We start from the raw sequence: 7,538 nt of genomic DNA on the forward strand, positions 1-7,538 counted from the left end.
TGTACGTCAATGATTGCCGTATTTATTGCTCCTTCGCTTCTGTCCAGGATCCCTACATGTGTGCTCCTAAAGACCTTTTTTGGCCAGTTTTTCTTAATTAATTCTGCACAATCTGGGATGCAGGTACCCCATTATCCAGGGCAGCCTGTAGCGACCAGGATTTGTGTGGCCGCCTCTGTTGTTTGTTGTTTTCCAATGCTGATAGTGACTCTGTTGACCATCTTCCTTAAGTCGTTGACTGCTGTACTAAGGTCTGCCTCCAGTTCCTTGATATTTCTTTTGACATTCTTGTCAATAATTTTTTGTAGATCCTTCGCAAGACACTTGTATCTTCTGACAAGGTCTTCCAGCTCACAAGGTAGCTCCTCTTTTTTGGTGGAGGATTGTCTTGCCTCTAACCATTTTGCTCCTCTCCTGTTGTCCACAGCAGATCGAGGAGGAAGGCCCTCCAACTGGACGGCAGTTAACATCGAACCAAAGGTATATGCCGTAACCTCCATGCCCTCCTTCCACAGTGTCATCGGTTCCACAGGATCTCAGTTTTCCCGGGTTTTCCTCCATTCTAATGGATGGGCCGGAAATTTATGTTGTACCTCGATTTATGTTGTACTCTAGTCATACTATGAGGTAGGACTTAGAAAATTTTCAAGTCCAACTACACAGAAATCTATTGAAATTATTACAAGACCAAACTGTAAACAAAACTTGAAAAATGTTTGTTTGGGATAATACATATCTGTTAATAATTGCAGGCATAGTAATATTTCCGCCAATTAAAGTAGGCTAACCTAAAATTGTTAGCCGGCTCCTGCCTAACCCAACTAAATACTGTGAGACCAACCACCAGCTGGTCAAGACATTGTACATAATGAACGGCAGTAATGATGTCACTTGCTAGTAATATCTTGTCTGTAACCTTATTATTTTTATTAACCTAGCAGTCCAGCAAATATTAAAATAAGTAAATAGAATACATACACAAACCTTCTTATACTTAGGGGCAACAAATATATTCTCCCATACAATAATGGAACCTATTCCTCAACACAGTAATTCATGCTAATTTGTAGTACATAGACTACACACCTAGTAAGAAAAAATCAAATCTCCATTAACACTGGAGATTTCTTCAATTATGCAGAAGGGCAGGGTCCAAATTGGACTGGTGTCCTGCAGGGTGGATACCGTGGATCTTCCCCAGTAATGGTACTGTTGCATGGAGACGAGCCATACGGCAAAGAGTTGCAGGAGCAAGGACAGGGCAACCGCCTGCTTTAACTGTGGTGGGGAAAGGCATAAATCTGCTGTGTCCTTTGCCACCCCGGAGCTGTTTGGCAGTATGCAGGGAGGGCTACACTGCTAGCGATCAGGCCATCGTCAAGACATTGGCTGGTGGTGAGACTGGAGCGACCGGGTGGGTCACTGTGCAGGGCTGGAGTCCATTATTCAACAATCAAAAATTATTCAACATATCCATAAATCAATCTACCGCTGTTCCCAAACGTCTGCACTGATTATAAACCCAAAAAAGCAACCGAAAAAGACTATTGAATGCAGAGTGTAACAAACACCATACTTCACCAGTATAAACAAGTCCACGATTCGATAACCTCAGATGACTGCTACTTGTAGACAAGAGGAGAAAAAATGACAGGCACTCATGATCCTGATTAAGCTGCCACACTGGGAGGCTCACAAGCCAAATTGTTAGCGTCATGCTCATTTACTGTCCTAATGTGAAACACCCAATTCTTACCTGATCTCTAACACATATGCACTCGTGCACATACAAAACAAGAATTCAACAACCAAACATTGTACAACAAAACTACTCTTGTTGACTTTACCATCTGAAAAAATAATGGGAAAACCCTTATCAAAGGAGCTATTTCTATAATATAGTTGTGATAATTAATCTAAGCCAGTGGATTATATCTGTGGCCAGAGGACCAAAAATGTCAAATAATTTGCCACCTTGGTTTAATATCTCAGTTGGGTTTAAATTATTCTATTTTATTCGCTGGTTCATTGAAATAATAAAGTTTCTGTTTTGATTTTATCCTAAATTATTTTTATTATAATATTCAAATTTATGCTTCATATATGTAACATTGTTATAGATTAATTATACATGACTGTTAAATACACGTTGAGTCTTTGATGGCTGATACTAGACTGACTAACAGTAGAGCATTAGAAAAATTAACTTGGTAACGGTTATAAAAAAAGTGAGAATTTGGCAGGTATGCCAACCTTCGTTTAAAAATTAAAAACTCAATTAAATAATCCTGCGTCCAGTTGAATTTTCTCATTGATTTCTGTATGCATAGGGGATCCTTATAGCGTAAAATACAATTAAGCGTTCAATATTGAAGCATATTCCAGTGTTGCAGAATGAGTGACTGGGAATAAATAAAACCATTGTACGCTTGTGCTAGTCGTAATGGTAGGGATGTTTATTTTACTCAAGTCAGATAACCAAAATAACGGTCATTTTCACAACACAAGTAGGAACTTATGAACAGTTGTAGAAAATTTATATAGAGATCAGATATTTAGTTATATAGAGATCACTGTTCAAAATACAAAATCAGAACATTTCTACTGCATCGATTTAAAACGTGGTTTTATTCCTACTCTTACACTTACCTCTGTGCATGCGCAGTTTCATTTTATTTAGTTTTATCACTCATTTAGTGGTGCTAGTTTATGCTGCAAATTTTACCAATTCCAATACATGAGATCTCCTATCCACTTTATAGAGATAAGTGATTTTTCTTAACTGTAGGAATTTTATCTAATAACTTTCTCTTAGTCTGTTACTGTTAATTTTATTTAGATTAATTTTATTGTTTCAATATTTTCTGTTTCTTTATATAACTGTTCTGCTTTTTGTATGTGGCTTACATTTTGGACCATACATTTTTCTGAAGATTATTTTTTCAACTCTGCTTATATTTTTCCTAGAGAATGTTTGTGGTGTTTCTTAACCATATAAGGCTTCTGGAAGGATTACTGTTTTGTAATCTTAAATTTGGCTTTTCTTGATATGGATTTTTTATTGTACAGGATTCAAATTAAATGATACTTTTTCAGTTTCCTTTACTTTAGCTTTCATTTCTTTTTTTTCTAATTCTGTTGGGGGTTATTTATACTAAATAATTGCATTTATTTACCCATTTGCTTGTTTTATTTTTTCATATGAAATTTGTAAACCTGTTTTAATTGCATGTTTTTCAAAGAATTGTAGTTTTGTTTTGCTTCCTCTTCTGTTTTTGTTAATAGTGCTAAATCATATGCAAGAACATAAATATCGTTCAGATTCTTTTATTTTTTATCCCCAGTTTTATTGTTTTTGAAATGTTTTTCATATTGTTGTATTTTTAAAATTTTATTTTATTTACAATTTTGTAGATTTTATCTTTATTTTAGATATAGGTAGAACACTACAAGGGGTGGCTGAAATGTTATGGAAACTGGATCATAATGGGAGAATAAAATGTCGTAAAGTGACATGTTGTACTTTAATTTTTTCTACTATTAACATTAAAAAACTTCTTAATTCAAGCTCTCTCATTTTCTGTCAGTTGAATTGTTTAGGAGTTTTATATACTTATGTTAGTGTGTCTATAACAATGTGCAGTGACTGAATTTTTAGCAGCAGAAAAAGTCAATGCTAAAGTCACCATTGTTATCTAAAAGTCCTTTATGTTGATGAATCTGTTGATCAAAGTTGTATAAGTATGTGGGCAATAAATTTTTTTTTGCATCAGAAAATGAGAAGATTAAATTTTGTGCTGCTTAAGTAAATATTGAGGATGCGCCTTGTAGTGGTAAACCAGTTCCTGTGAATGGATGGGAAGCACCAAAAGGAGGTGGATAAATAAATTCAGATTGACTGTTGCATTACACAACGCATGGCCACCCAGATAGACCTTTTGAAACAATAAGTAATACTACTGCATAATTGGGCTACTTTAAAATCTGTTGGTAGTGGTTGCCATACAACTTTACAGAAACAACAAACAATAATGAAAGGAATATTGTCAACAGCTTCTGAAATGTTATTGTGATGAGGGAGATAACATTCTTTTCAAATATTGATAAGAGATGAAATTTATTGCATCATTATGACCCAGAAGAAAAATGGCACAGCGCGTAACACTAACACTGTGGTGCACCACAATAAAAGCATTCTCTTGACAGTGTTCTAGGATTCCAAACATGTGTACGTGACTGAATACTGTGCAATACATAGAAATGTGTGTGTTGTATTCGACCATCTATGTAGCTGATAATTCTCCAGCACTGTAATACTTCGCCATACACATCGCATGCAACTATCCAGTTTCTTGTGAAGTTGAAATTTTAACCTATTCCGCACCCTCCATTCTCACCAAATTTGTTTCCCTGCTATTTTAACTTCTTTTTGTAATGAAAAAGATATATTAAAGTTATTCATTTCATCTGTGACTGATGAACTGAAGAAGGCACTGAGGTCATGAATCAAGGTAAGAGCACCAGCATTCTTCATTAACAGAATGAGAAAATTGGTTTATGTCGAAGTAATATGTTGCTGTAAAAGGTTACTAATGTGGAAAAATAAATGTTTCGTATTAAATGAAATGTACTTTTATGTGAGTATTTGTTTAAATTTAACCATCAATTTTCATTTGTGAGTTATGAACAGCTGTATTAGATTTCAGCCATCCTTCATCCAAAAAGTGACAAAGCTGTTTTTGAGAAATACTGAAGATCAGAAACTTGTATCATGATAAAAATAAAAAAAACAAATGTTGAGACAGTTGAAGTGGCTACTACTGAAGTTGGGATTATATTATTTTTTTTTATAAGTGTTTAAACAGATTTTCTTGAAGTTTCATTGAAATAACATTCAATTTTAAATTTTTTTCAGGATGTACATCATGCTATAGCAATTCAGTAATGATAAAACTAAACAAAAAATTTATTGTGATTGTGTCTAATTTTTTATTTAATTCTCCATTGATGTTATCTGAAAAATATTATTACCACCAGAGTAAGTTTTTTATTTAAAGTCAAAATTGGTGAATTTGGTGTCTGGTTTTGAAATATATATAAAAAATATGTAAGAGGGCGGTTTGGAAAGTAATCTCTTTGGCTATAAATAAAAAACCTGCAGAGATAAAAAAATTTTTACATACAACTTAAAACTACAGATTTTAACTATTTTTCAACATAATCGCCATTTAAATTCAAGCATTTGTCATAGTGTTTCACTAATTTACAAATACCTTCTTCATAAAATTCAGCTGCATGGGTATCTAGCCATCCTTTCACAACATTTTGAAGTTCATCATTGAAGTGCAGCAATGCAAGCCATTTGATGCAAGCAAGTCTTACTATGAAACTTTGAAGAAACTTAGGCGAGCCATTCAGAACAAATGTCATAGTATGCTGTCTCTGGTGTTGTTTTTTTGCATGACCAGTTGTTTCACAGTGCTAGAACTCAAGAACTTCTGAATCAATTCCAATTGAATGATTTTGATCATCCCCCTTACATCCTGGACTTGGCACAGAGATTTTCATCTCTTCACTCACATGAAGAAATGGCGTCTGTCGCAGCACTTCACTGATGATGATGAACTTCAAACTGCTGTGAAAGGTTGACTAGGTACCCAGGCGGCTGAATTTTATGAAGAAGGTATATGTAAATTGGTGAAACACTATGAACAATGCTTGAATTTAAATGGCGACTATGTTGAAAAATAGTTAAAAGCTGTAGTTGTATGTAAAAAAATATTTTTATCTATACAGGTTTTTTATTTATAGCCAAATGGAGGTTACTTTCCAAATCGGTCTCATATATGTGTATATGTCAAGGGCTATCCACAAAGTAACTTACATTTTGCTGTTGTTTGAGAAGGTGTGAGATACCAGTGCAATCTTGGTGGCTGTTGCTAACTTGACTCAGTATGAATTAAGCTGTGCTACATGAAGGATTATGATGCTCCTTGTTGATCTTTTAAAAGTGTTTTGTGGGTGTTGCTACAGATAATCCCACTAAATGTGAAACAAGATCGGTTATTAAGTTTCTTTTGAGAAAAACCCATTAAGATTTATTAAGAGCTATATGAGATGTCTATGGAAAACATGTAATGAGCGAAGGTTGTGATGCAGTGGTGTATCATGTTTATGTGCTCAGATGTTCACAATGGAAAATGATGTGGTTGGCCTTGTGTTCTGTTTAACAGAATACTATCAAAAATTGATGAGAAGATTTGCACTAATTGGCGCTTCATCATTATAGAGCTTTAATTCCAGTTTCTAAAAATTTCACATAGCCTTTTGCATGAAATTGTGATAAGTTGGGTTACCGTAAGTTTTGTACTCGATGGTTCCAAAAAGTGTCTGAAAAACACAGATATAAGTGTTTCAGATTATTTGGTAACTATGTAGAAAAGTAGTTTTTCAAATAGTGTATAATAAATATTTTTCTAACAGTTATTTTTATGCCAAAACTTTCTGGACAGCCCTCATATAAGTATTAACTGCACTTGATTACTTGAATAAAGCAAGAGAATATGAGTGTGTTACATGAATGAAATGACAGTATCATTACTGGATACCTTAAATGTTACTTTGCACCTAATCAAAAGCATCTGGATTTTATTTAAAATATGATGTAACTTGTTTCTTGATATTGTCAGCAGTGAAGATAACAGTTGATTTTATTCACAGCTGATTTCCGTATTTCATCGCTGCAACACTATTTCCATAGCTACTGAATCTTTTGTTTCCAATGTGTAATAATAGTTTTGTTTCAACAGAGTAATTGTAACTTAAATATATCTGTGAAGGAATGAAAATGTTTTAACTTTTCTTTAACAGCATAATTCTTTTCACAGACAATTTTAAGCTTTTATAAAAATATTTTTGCATGTTAATGTTTATTAAAGTAAATGCAATTTTGTATTACCGCATTAATTGACATCCTATAATAAAATCTGAATGTAAAGAATGAAATATTGATGCCACGTAGATTAAATAGTATTATCAAATTAACTATTATTTTTGTACCTGTTGAGTTTGGAATGATGAAATGGTTTTACATCAGTTACAAAATTGTTATACACAGCTTAATCTAAAAATTATGTTTGAGACATTACATGCATCTGTGTGCCCACCTTTTCCATTAAAAAAAGAAGAGCAATTTTCCAATAAAAATATTTTTGTAATTCAAATTTTACTTATTTATAACCTTTTGTTTTCAAGGTACTGTTGCTGAAGAAGTGGTTCTTATTCTTATGAATACATACTCCCACAATTTTTAAATATTCATCATAACACAATAAACTATTAAACTGTATATTTTATTTTTCATTTATTCTGTGATTATTATTTTCATTACATAAAAATAATTTTGTAAAATATTCTAAAATATTTTAGTTACTAAAAAAAAGTATTGAATACATTACATATTAAGAATTTTTACACGCACAAGTTAAAAATCAATAGAACATGTGTGCATGGATTATGAATCGTGATCATTTCTTTTT

This window comes from Lycorma delicatula, chromosome 3 (assembly GCF_047948215.1).
Source record: "Lycorma delicatula isolate Av1 chromosome 3, ASM4794821v1, whole genome shotgun sequence".
Lineage (NCBI taxonomy): Eukaryota > Metazoa > Arthropoda > Insecta > Hemiptera > Fulgoridae > Lycorma > Lycorma delicatula.